Here is a 14616-nt window from a genome sequence, read left to right as displayed (position 1 = left end):
GCGTAATCACCTGGTCATCGCTTCGTACTTGAGCGCTTCAGACAAGCGGGGTTGAGGTACAAAATTCTCAGTACCTTAGAGACTATGCTACCCATTTGTTCGACAACTTTGAACTTAGGGGTAGCTTCGGAGTCCGCGTCAATAGGGCATCCTGCCCATACTGCGTCCCTGCTTTTCCCGACCCTTCAGTGGTCGTTGCAGAACTCATGCGTCTCGCACACTATTTCTTGCCGTCGCCCTTTGGGAAGGGACACCTCTTACTGGGCGTCTTCGCCCCAGCAGGGACCCTGACGTAACAGCGAGCCATCATATGGCCGCGCTTGCCGCATTTTCAAGCAGACAACGTCTGCATTGCCCAACTCCATGGGAGTGGCATCTGTCCTCTCGGCCGACGTCTTATACCAAGCTGTCGCCGAGACACTATTGTAGGATTGCTCCTCAACTAAGGCAGTTTGGATTGCCTCTTCCATCGTCGACAGCACCTTTCTGAAAAAGGCCTGTCGCGATGGGCCATGCCGTAGTCCGTTCATAAACATGGGCACCTTGATGTGCTCCAGAATCGGACCTACGGTACTGGATGCCGACAGCGAGGCATCTCCTGCTCATACTCTTGCAGAAATCGCTTCTCCTTTCGCGCTCCAAAGAAGGGCGCCTGAAGTTGCACCATGTTGTTTGGTGGCTGGTACATGGCGGGAACCTCTGTCGTAGGGATCGCCCATGTAGAAAGCCGGACATTACATACACAAGGGTGGGTCATAATGTGAGCCACACCCAAGTGGTAAGTATAATTACATCACTTAAGTAGTCGACCATCCCCTGATGTACACAAGTGTATTTGAAGAGGACTGTGAAACCTTAGGGCAGCTTTAGCCCGTTATACGGCTACGATGACGGTGCACTTGGCGAAGAAGGATGGCGTGTGGTTAAAGGACGATGTTTATGTAAAGAACGTTTTAAAAGCTGGCAAAAGCGTTGATTATAAAGAAATGCGACCGTTCTGGAGGCTCACGTGGGCGAATTTGTTTGGGCCAGATTTTCAGCTCAGTGAAGCAGAGATTTACGACTTGGTGAAACTCTCTGGTGCTGCGGCTAATATTGCAATGAAGCAAGGCCCAGCTCAAGCTGAGGGTGCAGAACTTGAAGAGGCTTTTTCTCTTCTCCAAGAAAGGCTCAAGTTTATCGGGGCACCTTCCACTAGTACTGATCAGTACTAGTTAACCTCACACTGATCACGTTGTAGGTGAGGTGCCTCAAATTTTTACGTAAACAAGAGTAGAGAGAAAGGTTCCTATAAAGCAAAGGGTCTTTAGCTAAAAGTTCTAGACTAAGGCTTTAAAATGGAGAAAAAGTAAAATTGTATTAATATTTTTGGCTTCCTACGTAACGATCTTCAATCTACTTCTGAACTTATTCAAGTAATAACTATCTAACTATGGCGCCTCCTTGCGCTTCGCACAATCGTGTAACAATTGGCGGTGTTGATATAGACTTAAATCAATCAATAGATAGAGCTTATGTATCATTGCATCAATATTACCAAATTTGGTGATATTGGAACTATTGAAGTCCAAATTTATTCAGATAATAATTTCGTACTTCTTTATTGATTTCCTCTCATCGATAAAATTATTTTTTATTCCTCTTATAGGAAGTAATACTTATGTAACGGGACATCACGGTAGATCACCCCCTAACCAAGAGTCACTATCGTGACTGATGTAGGATGACAGAAAATACTATTTTGTCTCTCCCTTTCATTTTTCATTATTGGCTTTAAGTAACAAACCGATTCTATTGTCATTAATTGAATTTGACCAAATTCAATATGGCGCTTAACAAGTCTATGCGCGTGGTCCGTGATGCCGCAAAGATGGCAGCTGCACGGATCAGTGCAGCTGTTGGTAATGAAATGTTTCAGTAGACGATAATGCGTCTACTGCGGGGAATTCTTCACCTCCAGCTTCCATTGGAGGTGACTCGAACATGTCATCTGTCAGTGACAGTGCAGGTGACGGTGACAAGTCACCTGCTATACCAATTTGTAGGTGACAGGACCATGTAACCGGCATCGTCCGACTCAGTGTCTAGTGAAAGGCCGCCGGATCACCCGGGGCCGAATCTGTTAAGCCGTAAGGTTCTAACGTGACAACCAGAGAGGTGATGACGAGTTATTCGACTGGTCGGACCTCTTTGGTGGGGAGTCATCATTAGCTGACTCCGTGGGCGATGATCACTTTGGTGACGTTAATATGCGTTACCATGAACTAAGTGGTCGCAAAGAAAAGTGGTGCTAGCTTCCATCACCAGGAAATGAGTGACTTTAGCGATAGCTTAGAAGGCCAAATTCACGTTAGCATGAGCCAACAGGAGAGGGACTACAACACGTTGCGTTTCGCTCCTAAAAAGAGGCCTTGGTTGCCCACTAAGGATAACCTAAATCGTTGGTCTGGTATGACCAACGATCGACATCATATTCCGTAATTCGACTCATCCAGGCTTCACAAGCCTTGTGAGGATGAAACGGAATTCTTTATCGATTCCTTATACCAGTATTGGCGGTACACTTGCAAACGAGTAAAGGATGTCAAGCCTTTGTTCCAAGCTTGGACAGCCTTTGTACAGAATGTACAAAACATAGGCCGTGAGATCTACCTTGACAAGCTAAATGCTTTCCGCAAGCGATTTGAGAAATATACCGCAGTCGGTGCACGCTATAAGTTGCACCGTTTATCGAGAGAGGCAGGGATTCCTTGCCTCTCGTAGGGGGGACTCATGCCTATGCTGTTATAAGGGTGTGGGTCATGCCCCCTAAGGTAGCAAGTTCCCTCAAAGATCCTATTGAAGGACTCTCATCTCTTTCGAGATGCATCAAAGGATTGAGAACCTCCAATCCTTTTTAGAGCGCGGGAAGCGCACGAAGGACTTTCTGGCAAGGTGGATGGGTCTCGTCGCACTGCAAGACGAGATCCGGAACGTCTAACATCAGTAAGGAGTGACGTTCCCAAAGGTCGTGCGAGGGTTTATGCTCTCGCCAACGAACGAGATAACTCGTTCGAACCCCATTACTCACGGTGGTTCGAGAAGCTTCAACAAGAAGAAGCTTTATATTACTCGAATCCGTCAACGGACGTGGAGGGAAAGGAATGGTCGGGTCCGCATCGTTTGACGAACCCAAATCAACAATGTGATTTGGATCACCCACTTCATTATTTAAGAGAGGATCTTGATCACGAGCGATCCTGTCGCCACGAGTTAGCGGTGACGGTTGATAATGTTTCTCGTGACCAGTTGAGGAATTTCGCGCAAGTTGCGACGGATCAACTGGCGAACGATAGGACACATCAGGCGCTTTAAAACAAGCTGGTGACATCTTGTCAGAAGATCTATTCCTTGGAAAAAAGAGTGAATTGTTTAATTCAAGAGAATTAGACTCTGTTCCGAGATAATAAGGCTTTCGCTCGAAACCATCAGGCTTTGGCGGATGCCCTAGACCGTTCCGGTGTATTCTGGAATCGGAAGAAGCTTCGTACTGATGGTACTGGCGGAGACGCCCATCACAAAACGTAGAATATGTATGCATGGTACGAGACAGCTCGATCGTGTACGCATTGCCTTGGCGATGTATTACACGAAATGCGCCGATATACCTGGGCAGTAATTTATTGTTGCCTACATTCGTCACCACGTATTTTGATAGGTTTAGCGTAGACAGAAGGACTAGGTAATCACCATAAATGAAAGTATGTTTGCTCTTCTATTTTGTTAGAGTTCCGTATCTGTCGGACCATCGCATCAGCGATGGAATCCTGTACGAAACGGACCACTGCGTCTCTAGCCAAAAGGAAACCACCTGATGACTCGATTTTATTTTTGTTTTCAGTGTGACCGGCTCGCACTGCGGAGATGTCAATCTCCTCATTCTTGAGAGAATTCTCGATATCATTAATGATATTGTTTTTTCGATGCTTAGTCTATCAGCATCGTTATCCAAGTCTTTAATAGCATTATTGTTCTAACTGAATTTGTCCATTTCAATGTGAGTTGACTCAACATTGGTATCCTTCGCATTGCCTTAGAGCTAATGCGTGGTGAGCAAGTGCTAGACAATTGTCTGCTCGAGCGAGTCTCTCCTCCCGTTAAATAAGAGTTACTCTCAAACACGGTGGGGAGGCGTGGATGGCGTAATCCGTTCACGAAAAACGGTGTATGCTTTGTTGAAGCATGTACTAAATTGTTCATGGCAAATTCTACCATCGGCAAGAGCTCGCTCCAACTCTTAAAAGAGTGGACGTATTCGCGAAGTATCTCTTCGAGAATACGGTTTGCACGCTCAATCCTACCATATGTTTCAGGATGATCAGAAATTGACAATTTTAACTGTGTTCCAAGTGACTTGACCACTGTTTGCCAAAATTCCGGCGTGAATCCAGGGTTTCGATCTGATACCAGTTCACGGGGTAATACATGGAGTCGAATTGTAGTATAAACAAAGATCCGAACACAGCCTTTTGCTGTGATCGACTTCGAGACGGCAGCAAGATGTACCGTTTTGCTTAAATGATCAACAGAAACAAGGAACCCATTATACTTGAGGGTGTCTTTGGGGAATCCGAAGACGAAGTCCATCGAAACGGACTGCCCACATTCTACCGGAACAGGCAGAGGTTGCAACGAATCACGGGCTGAAGCACTGGGCTCCATCCGTTGACAAACTTCGCAAGCACGTATGTACTTGCAAACGATTTCATACTGGCGTGGCCAGTATAAGTCGCGGCTTATCGTGAGATAGGTCTTCTCACATCCACGATGGCCACTATTGGTGCATCGTGGTACTCATACATGATGCGTGATGCAAATTAGTATGGGTGGGAATGACGACACGAAGTGTGTCGCCAGCAATGGCTGTGTATACAGTAACCCATTGTGTGTTGTGTATCGATCTGTTGAGGATTCATTCAATTTCAACAATCCTCTTAAGTTTTGCTGGGATGGATTTGTAAGGTAGACTATCAACCCTTTAAGAGCCTTATCTTCTTGATAAGCTCTTCCAACGTCGTCGAGTAATGCTGACAACGGAACGCTTATTGTTGAGCAGTGGCATTATGCTCACTATTGATTTGCGCAGCCGGCTCAAATCGGGCCGGCGCGAAGGCCATCAGCGACGATGTTGAGCCTTCCTGTTTTACATTCCACTGAGAAGTTATACACCGCGAAGAAGATAATTATGCGAGAGGTGTGGACTGCTTATAGCCGTGCGTAAAGACGCAGGGTCCGTATATACAAGGAACGGTCTATTTCTTGGGAGATAGACCCTAAACTTAGCAGTGCGTATTTTATGGCAAGGAGCTCCTTGTCATGCACTAGATAGTTGCCTTTAGCTGGTTGAAGGTGACGCGATTGATAAAATACAACGCGCTTTGCGCCGTCTGTGTCACATTGCATAAACGCACAGCCGATTGCAAAAATTGCTGGCGTCACAGACCACATGAAAAGGTCGGTCTTGGTCAGCAATCGCCAGGATTGACGGTTACATCAAGCTTTACTTAATACCCTCGAAGGAACGCTGACAGCAGCGTTCCATGACCACTTTACATTTTTTCTTATATTGAAGAAGAAATATGTACTGTCATTTCGGGATAGTTGCGTGAATTCTTGTAGAGGTTCGCCGCTAAATCGAGGTATTTTTAAAAAGCCTTCAAATCGACTGTCACAGGCCAATCCGCACGTAAAATAAAACTTAAAAGCAAAATTCATGTAAAAAGAACTCAAATATCTCACCCAAAAAAAGTCCGCGATCGCCTTGATCTTTTCTGGATCCGGGCGTACACTGTGTTTACACACGATGCACCCATGGAGTGGTAGTTCGCTTGCAGCGAATTTACGCTTCTTGAGATTTGCATACAACTTGTGCTTTACTTTGATATCCGATTTCTCGTTCATGGCTCTGCTATGAACGAGACGTCATCGAAATAGCTCGGTGAAAAATCCCGCATCGATCTCAACAGATTGGTTACACATCTGTTAAATGCCGCAGGGGGCATTACTAAGTCCCTATGGCATGACTAGATACTCCCATAGCATACCGCTTGAAGTGCTTACTAGTGTGCTCGGAATATCTTGTTCACGTATAAGGATCTGATAGAATTTATCCATCAGATCCATTGACGAAAAGATAGTACTCTTTGACATACCAGCAATGATAACGTCTTTTCGTGGTATCGGCGTTTGGATCAGATATATTTCAGGTCGAGTGCCTTTATCGTTAGGCAACTCGCACGGTACCGACTCAGGAATACATCCTTGAGTTCGATCAAATCTTTATATAAAGGATTGTCTTCAAACACTCTCACTATTGGGACGTAAACGTTTGATCCGAAATTTCTCATCGATGAGCCACTGAGAATCCGTTCGTTCTCAGAAAATTTATTGTCGACGGAATATCGGTCACGTAGTTGTCATCTGTTACAAGAAGTAAATCTGCTTGAATTTGCCACAACGCAGATCACGCAAAAACCGTTTCCGTTCTACCGTTGGCAATTGATCTGTCTCCGAAGTTGACTCCGGAGGTGCCACTAGATCAAGTGTATGAGCGCCTACACTTGATCAATTGTTTACTTAGACATATATTGTCTCCGTTTCTTCTTTAGAACGTATTTCCAAAGATATCTGGGAACCTTTGACCACAGCATCCGGAAACTTATTCCCACAGATATCATTTGGGGAGTATCCTCCCCAACTGCCTCTAGCTGTGAGAACTCTACGATCGACTCTCCAGTCGATCTAGGAATTTCACACTGTCTCTTATACACGGCTGCTTTAAACTTTCTTGGATGTAGTTTTTCAAGTAAGCATCCGTGTTTCGTGCCATCAACAAATTCGAGTGGTCGAACTTCGACGCTGCCTGTGTTTGTGCACAGCCGTCGGTAACTATGTCCACATCACATTGGTGGACCTTGACTCTACATGTGCTTGTGCACAGCCGTCGGGATCTAACTCCACAATGTGTTGAATATTCACACTGAGGTCTTCTGCAGTCATGCTAACGACCGACCCACAATTGAGGCCACCGCACTCACTGGTACGGCTTCCAGACGCTTGTGGACGCTCCAAGACAATTATCAGCTGACCATCTGATGTACAAGAGACAGGCAACGGCACGCCTTTATGCTGCCAATTTGTACATGGCTCGCAATTCTGAGCCATTAAATTTCAAGGATGACATCAAATTTGTCATCCAAATCTAGTAGGATGAAATCACCATCGTACTGTTTACCTTTGACGTGTATTAGATACCAACTACACATTACGTTACAATTTGAGGTGTTTCTGTTGCTAGGCGCGCTGTGATCCTCGTTAGAGGGATGTCGCGCTCAATATATTTGAGTCCGCGATCTTCAAGCGATTGGCGTCTGAATTATTTGACGCCTCACAATCGACTAGGACTTAAGTGGCAACTTATTTGACACTTGTATTTCAGGGTGATGTGGTTAACCTCATTCGCTGGGGGCAATTACCTACATGAGGAGCAACTTTCGTCAGAAGGCCTGCGATTTGTTTTGACGATGCTGGATCAGTAGGGCGCTCCACACCTACTGATCCCGACCGTTTCTTACGGTCCGCCTCGCCGTTGCGATTTCGCGACAGCGTTNAATCGGAAGAAGCTTCGTACTGATGGTACTGGCGGAGACGCCCATCACAAAACGTAGAATATGTATGCATGGTACGAGACAGCTCGATCGTGTACGCATTGCCTTGGCGATGTATTACACGAAATGCGCCGATATACCTGGGCAGTAATTTATTGTTGCCTACATTCGTCACCACGTATTTTGATAGGTTTAGCGTAGACAGAAGGACTAGGTAATCACCATAAATGAAAGTATGTTTGCTCTTCTATTTTGTTAGAGTTCCGTATCTGTCGGACCATCGCATCAGCGATGGAATCCTGTACGAAACGGACCACTGCGTCTCTAGCCAAAAGGAAACCACCTGATGACTCGATTTTATTTTTGTTTTCAGTGTGACCGGCTCGCACTGCGGAGATGTCAATCTCCTCATTCTTGAGAGAATTCTCGATATCATTAATGATATTGTTTTTTCGATGCTTAGTCTATCAGCATCGTTATCCAAGTCTTTAATAGCATTATTGTTCTAACTGAATTTGTCCATTTCAATGTGAGTTGACTCAACATTGGTATCCTTCGCATTGCCTTAGAGCTAATGCGTGGTGAGCAAGTGCTAGACAATTGTCTGCTCGAGCGAGTCTCTCCTCCCGTTAAATAAGAGTTACTCTCAAACACGGTGGGGAGGCGTGGATGGCGTAATCCGTTCACGAAAAACGGTGTATGCTTTGTTGAAGCATGTACTAAATTGTTCATGGCAAATTCTACCATCGGCAAGAGCTCGCTCCAACTCTTAAAAGAGTGGACGTATTCGCGAAGTATCTCTTCGAGAATACGGTTTGCACGCTCAATCCTACCATATGTTTCTGGATGATCAGAAATTGACAATTTTAACTGTGTTCCAAGTGACTTGACCACTGTTTGCCAAAATTCCGGCGTGAATCCAGGGTTTCGATCTGATACCAGTTCACGGGGTAATACATGGAGTCGAATTGTAGTATAAACAAAGATCCGAACACAGCCTTTTGCTGTGATCGACTTCGAGACGGCAGCAAGATGTACCGTTTTGCTTAAATGATCAACAGAAACAAGGAACCCATTATACTTGAGGGTGTCTTTGGGGAATCCGAAGACGAAGTCCATCGAAACGGACTGCCCACATTCTACCGGAACAGGCAGAGGTTGCAACGAATCACGGGCTGAAGCACTGGGCTCCATCCGTTGACAAACTTCGCAAGCACGTATGTACTTGCAAACGATTTCATACTGGCGTGGCCAGTATAAGTCGCGGCTTATCGTGAGATAGGTCTTCTCACATCCACGATGGCCACTATTGGTGCATCGTGGTACTCATACATGATGCGTGATGCAAATTAGTATGGGTGGGAATGACGACACGAAGTGTGTCGCCAGCAATGGCTGTGTATACAGTAACCCATTGTGTGTTGTGTATCGATCTGTTGAGGATTCATTCAATTTCAACAATCCTCTTAAGTTTTGCTGGGATGGATTTGTAAGGTAGACTATCAACCCTTTAAGAGCCTTATCTTCTTGATAAGCTCTTCCAACGTCGTCGAGTAATGCTGACAACGGAACGCTTATTGTTGAGCAGTGGCATTATGCTCACTATTGATTTGCGCAGCCGGCTCAAATCGGGCCGGCGCGAAGGCCATCAGCGACGATGTTGAGCCTTCCTGTTTTACATTCCACTGAGAAGTTATACACCGCGAAGAAGATAATTATGCGAGAGGTGTGGACTGCTTATAGCCGTGCGTAAAGACGCAGGGTCCGTATATACAAGGAACGGTCTATTTCTTGGGAGATAGACCCTAAACTTAGCAGTGCGTATTTTATGGCAAGGAGCTCCTTGTCATGCACTAGATAGTTGCCTTTAGCTGGTTGAAGGTGACGCGATTGATAAAATACAACGCGCTTTGCGCCGTCTGTGTCACATTGCATAAACGCACAGCCGATTGCAAAAATTGCTGGCGTCACAGACCACATGAAAAGGTCGGTCTTGGTCAGCAATCGCCAGGATTGACGGTTACATCAAGCTTTACTTAATACCCTCGAAGGAACGCTGACAGCAGCGTTCCATGACCACTTTACATTTTTTCTTATATTGAAGAAGAAATATGTACTGTCATTTCGGGATAGTTGCGTGAATTCTTGTAGAGGTTCGCCGCTAAATCGAGGTATTTTTAAAAAGCCTTCAAATCGACTGTCACAGGCCAATCCGCACGTAAAATAAAACTTAAAAGCAAAATTCATGTAAAAAGAACTCAAATATCTCACCCAAAAAAAGTCCGCGATCGCCTTGATCTTTTCTGGATCCGGGCGTACACTGTGTTTACACACGATGCACCCATGGAGTGGTAGTTCGCTTGCAGCGAATTTACGCTTCTTGAGATTTGCATACAACTTGTGCTTTACTTTGATATCCGATTTCTCGTTCATGGCTCTGCTATGAACGAGACGTCATCGAAATAGCTCGGTGAAAAATCCCGCATCGATCTCAACAGATTGGTTACACATCTGTTAAATGCCGCAGGGGGCATTACTAAGTCCCTATGGCATGACTAGATACTCCCATAGCATACCGCTTGAAGTGCTTACTAGTGTGCTCGGAATATCTTGTTCACGTATAAGGATCTGATAGAATTTATCCATCAGATCCATTGACGAAAAGATAGTACTCTTTGACATACCAGCAATGATAACGTCTTTTCGTGGTATCGGCGTTTGGATCAGATATATTTCAGGTCGAGTGCCTTTATCGTTAGGCAACTCGCACGGTACCGACTCAGGAATACATCCTTGAGTTCGATCAAATCTTTATATAAAGGATTGTCTTCAAACACTCTCACTATTGGGACGTAAACGTTTGATCCGAAATTTCTCATCGATGAGCCACTGAGAATCCGTTCGTTCTCAGAAAATTTATTGTCGACGGAATATCGGTCACGTAGTTGTCATCTGTTACAAGAAGTAAATCTGCTTGAATTTGCCACAACGCAGATCACGCAAAAACCGTTTCCGTTCTACCGTTGGCAATTGATCTGTCTCCGAAGTTGACTCCGGAGGTGCCACTAGATCAAGTGTATGAGCGCCTACACTTGATCAATTGTTTACTTAGACATATATTGTCTCCGTTTCTTCTTTAGAACGTATTTCCAAAGATATCTGGGAACCTTTGACCACAGCATCCGGAAACTTATTCCCACAGATATCATTTGGGGAGTATCCTCCCCAACTGCCTCTAGCTGTGAGAACTCTACGATCGACTCTCCAGTCGATCTAGGAATTTCACACTGTCTCTTATACACGGCTGCTTTAAACTTTCTTGGATGTAGTTTTTCAAGTAAGCATCCGTGTTTCGTGCCATCAACAAATTCGAGTGGTCGAACTTCGACGCTGCCTGTGTTTGTGCACAGCCGTCGGTAACTATGTCCACATCACATTGGTGGACCTTGACTCTACATGTGCTTGTGCACAGCCGTCGGGATCTAACTCCACAATGTGTTGAATATTCACACTGAGGTCTTCTGCAGTCATGCTAACGACCGACCCACAATTGAGGCCACCGCACTCACTGGTACGGCTTCCAGACGCTTGTGGACGCTCCAAGACAATTATCAGCTGACCATCTGATGTACAAGAGACAGGCAACGGCACGCCTTTATGCTGCCAATTTGTACATGGCTCGCAATTCTGAGCCATTAAATTTCAAGGATGACATCAAATTTGTCATCCAAATCTAGTAGGATGAAATCACCATCGTACTGTTTACCTTTGACGTGTATTAGATACCAACTACACATTACGTTACAATTTGAGGTGTTTCTGTTGCTAGGCGCGCTGTGATCCTCGTTAGAGGGATGTCGCGCTCAATATATTTGAGTCCGCGATCTTCAAGCGATTGGCGTCTGAATTATTTGACGCCTCACAATCGACTAGGACTTAAGTGGCAACTTATTTGACACTTGTATTTCAGGGTGATGTGGTTAACCTCATTCGCTGGGGGCAATTACCTACATGAGGAGCAACTTTCGTCAGAAGGCCTGCGATTTGTTTTGACGATGCTGGATCAGTAGGGCGCTCCACACCTACTGATCCCGACCGTTTCTTACGGTCCGCCTCGCCGTTGCGATTTCGCGACAGCGTTCGGATCTGCGTCCTCCGCAGTTTCGAGAGGTCGGTCTTTTCGCGCTGTGTTTTTCGGCACTGGCCGTGGAGCACTACACTGATAGGCGTCGTGGTCCATTTCTTAAAACGATTACATTTTGTAATCGTTTGTAATTTGAAAAGCGAGGTTTCTCGTTCACTACATACGAGAGATTCATGGGTTCTGGACCTCCGTTTTCTTGTCGTCTCGGTGGACAATATGCACCCGAGTGGACGAAAGCCTGTTTCAGGCTAAATTCTTTCTGTTCCGCTTTTGAGATCGCTTGGTCAAGCGACTCTAATTCGAGCCGGAACAGGTGTGTCTTAACAGGTCCGTCTGCATGATCTTAAAAAAACCGAGTTACCTGGATTTGTTCATGATTTGGAAGACTTACGATACAACTGGCCAGGTATCGTATGTGTTGGGCATAAGCGTGAATGCCACGCTTGTCAAACCTCAAATCCAAGAGCTCTGCCCGAGCCCTGGATTCGGCACGTGGCAGCTCATAAGTATGTCTGAGCCGGCTCTTAAAGACCTCATCCGATCCAAAGACTAACGGGTCGTGAAGCTTAAGCCCCAAGGCCCAACATTTGGCACGTCCGGCTATGTTGGACATGCCAAAAATACTTTCGTCGCATCATCACTGATACGACGAGTTTATCTGGCGTCGGTTAACTCGACGAATCATCTCAAAAGGGAGTCGTTTCGACTACCTTAAACCTAGAGATTTCTATCTTTAAGCTTTCGGGTCGACGCGGAAGCGTCGGCCCATTAGCAGCATATACATGCTGCAGCCTCAACAGTTTTATCTGTTGAGCTTGTTCACTCAACATCTCCGCGTGTTGAGAGCCTTGCAGGTGAAGCAAGGTTACTTTCTTTTGGCCCCCGTCGAGTTCGTGATGAATGAACTGGGCTATGGCCGCATGCTGTTCATCTCTGCCCAGAACTTACAGCATAGCGTCAACGGCTGCCCGACTCATTCGTTCGATCACACTCCATTCAAGGTCACACCTATGGGTAAACCCTTCACGCGTGCAAAGATAACCTTCTTATGGGGCTGAGGAGCTCCCTCCTTTTTTCATCCAGCATGTCTATGTTGGATAAAACGTGCGTAGGTCGCTGAACGGACTACAAAGTGCTACCAGGTATACCGAGGCGCCCTTCACTAGTACTTATTCGTACTGATTAACCTGACACTGATTACAGTGTAGATTAGGTGCCTCGAAACATCACGTTAACAAGAGTACAGAAGAAGGTTTCAAAGTAGCTAAAGGTCTCAAGCTACCAAAGGTAATTCAAGGATAAGAATCAAAGAAAAGTAAAACTGTATTAATTTATTAAGTTTTCTACGTAACGATCTTCTATCTACTACTGAACTTATTATGTTAATATCTAACTAAGTATGGCGCCTCCTTGCGCACCGCACAATCGTTTCTAGTAACGATTGGCGGGGTTGATTAAGATGTAAATCAACCAATCAACAGAGCAAATGTATTTTTGTATCAATGTTATCCGATCTGGAATTATTGATAATATTTAAGTTACATTAATGGCGATAATAGTTTTGAACTCCTTTCTTTATTTCCTCTTATAGGAGACAATTAATATTATTCCTCTAATAGGAAACAACTAGTATTATTTCTTTCCTAGGAAATAATGTTTCTGTAACGGGACACTCCGATACAACTTCTGCAAAAGTTAATTGATGTGAAGCAAAATAAATTCATCCTTAGCTTCCATCGGCGCTTGTTTCAGCTCAACTTCTCCCTCATGCTCCATTTTGCTGCCCTTCCTTTTCGCTCTTTCTATGACTTGTCAATCAAGTGCGGGCGCTCTTGGCTTTTTCTCACCTAATAAAAACAGTCCATTTAACATCGCCAAACGAAAGCACAATTTCTGATGTCAGTCACACCCACTCTCATGTAGGTAATTAGGGTGTGTGGCTATAGCGATTCCTCAATGTAATTTATAAGGGTGATTTTTCAAAGCCAAAAAGGCGATGTTAAAAGGAATAAATTTTAATTTTTGGATGCAGTAAAGTATTCCTCACAGTGAAATTTTTTCAATTTGACTTTTTATTCAATACAGACGGGGAAGGGGCAATACCAAAAGGGTGTGTCTATACCGGCTCCCTATTATACGTAGAAAAAATCGTATCAGGCACAGAAGTCTATCCTTAGCCGCTTCTCCGCTGGGTATAACCACAACGCCTTATGCTCAGACCATAATCCATAACCTTCACTCTTCAGTCGGCAGTGCTTGGTGGAGGAGTATAAATCAGACACGAATTGGCGCTAGCCAGCTCCTCTCGAACGACGGCTCAGGAGTCGCCACCATGCCACCTCCCGACGAATGTAAGGCGCCCTTGCCCAGAAGCCTGCCGGATGGCCCGGGATTCTCCAGTGCAATCCAAGCCTTGCCCAAGGTTGCGGGGGCGAGGGGCGGGGGTCCTTATCCCTCCGCTGCTAGCTCCACTTTTGGAAGAAATGCAAGATGGTGAGTGTGTGTTGAAGTTCTGCCGACCACTCTCGGCAGGTAGGTGTAGCCACAATCGGTTTATAAAATCTACGTTAAAGCAATACCACTTCTACTTTTCACAGCATCCTCTCGACTTGCAAATATTAACCAGTATTCTAGTAGCCCACATGGCGAAGAAGCTGCTGCGGCTGAAGGTCGTCAGCAGCGAAGGGCAACTGCTCGTTGCAAAAGGGCCGGCGCCCTGGAGGAGAAAGACGAGGTCAAAAAAGAACTAAGGACACGCAGATAAAGCTGTAAAGCTGCTGAACCTCCACACAGGCCTCATGGGGCGCATAGAGTGGATCGAGGCGT

Source organism: Bremia lactucae, linkage group LG14 (assembly GCF_004359215.1).
Source record: "Bremia lactucae strain SF5 linkage group LG14, whole genome shotgun sequence".
Classification (NCBI taxonomy): Eukaryota; Oomycota; class Peronosporomycetes; order Peronosporales; family Peronosporaceae; genus Bremia; species Bremia lactucae.
This window is presented reverse-complemented; position numbering follows the sequence as displayed.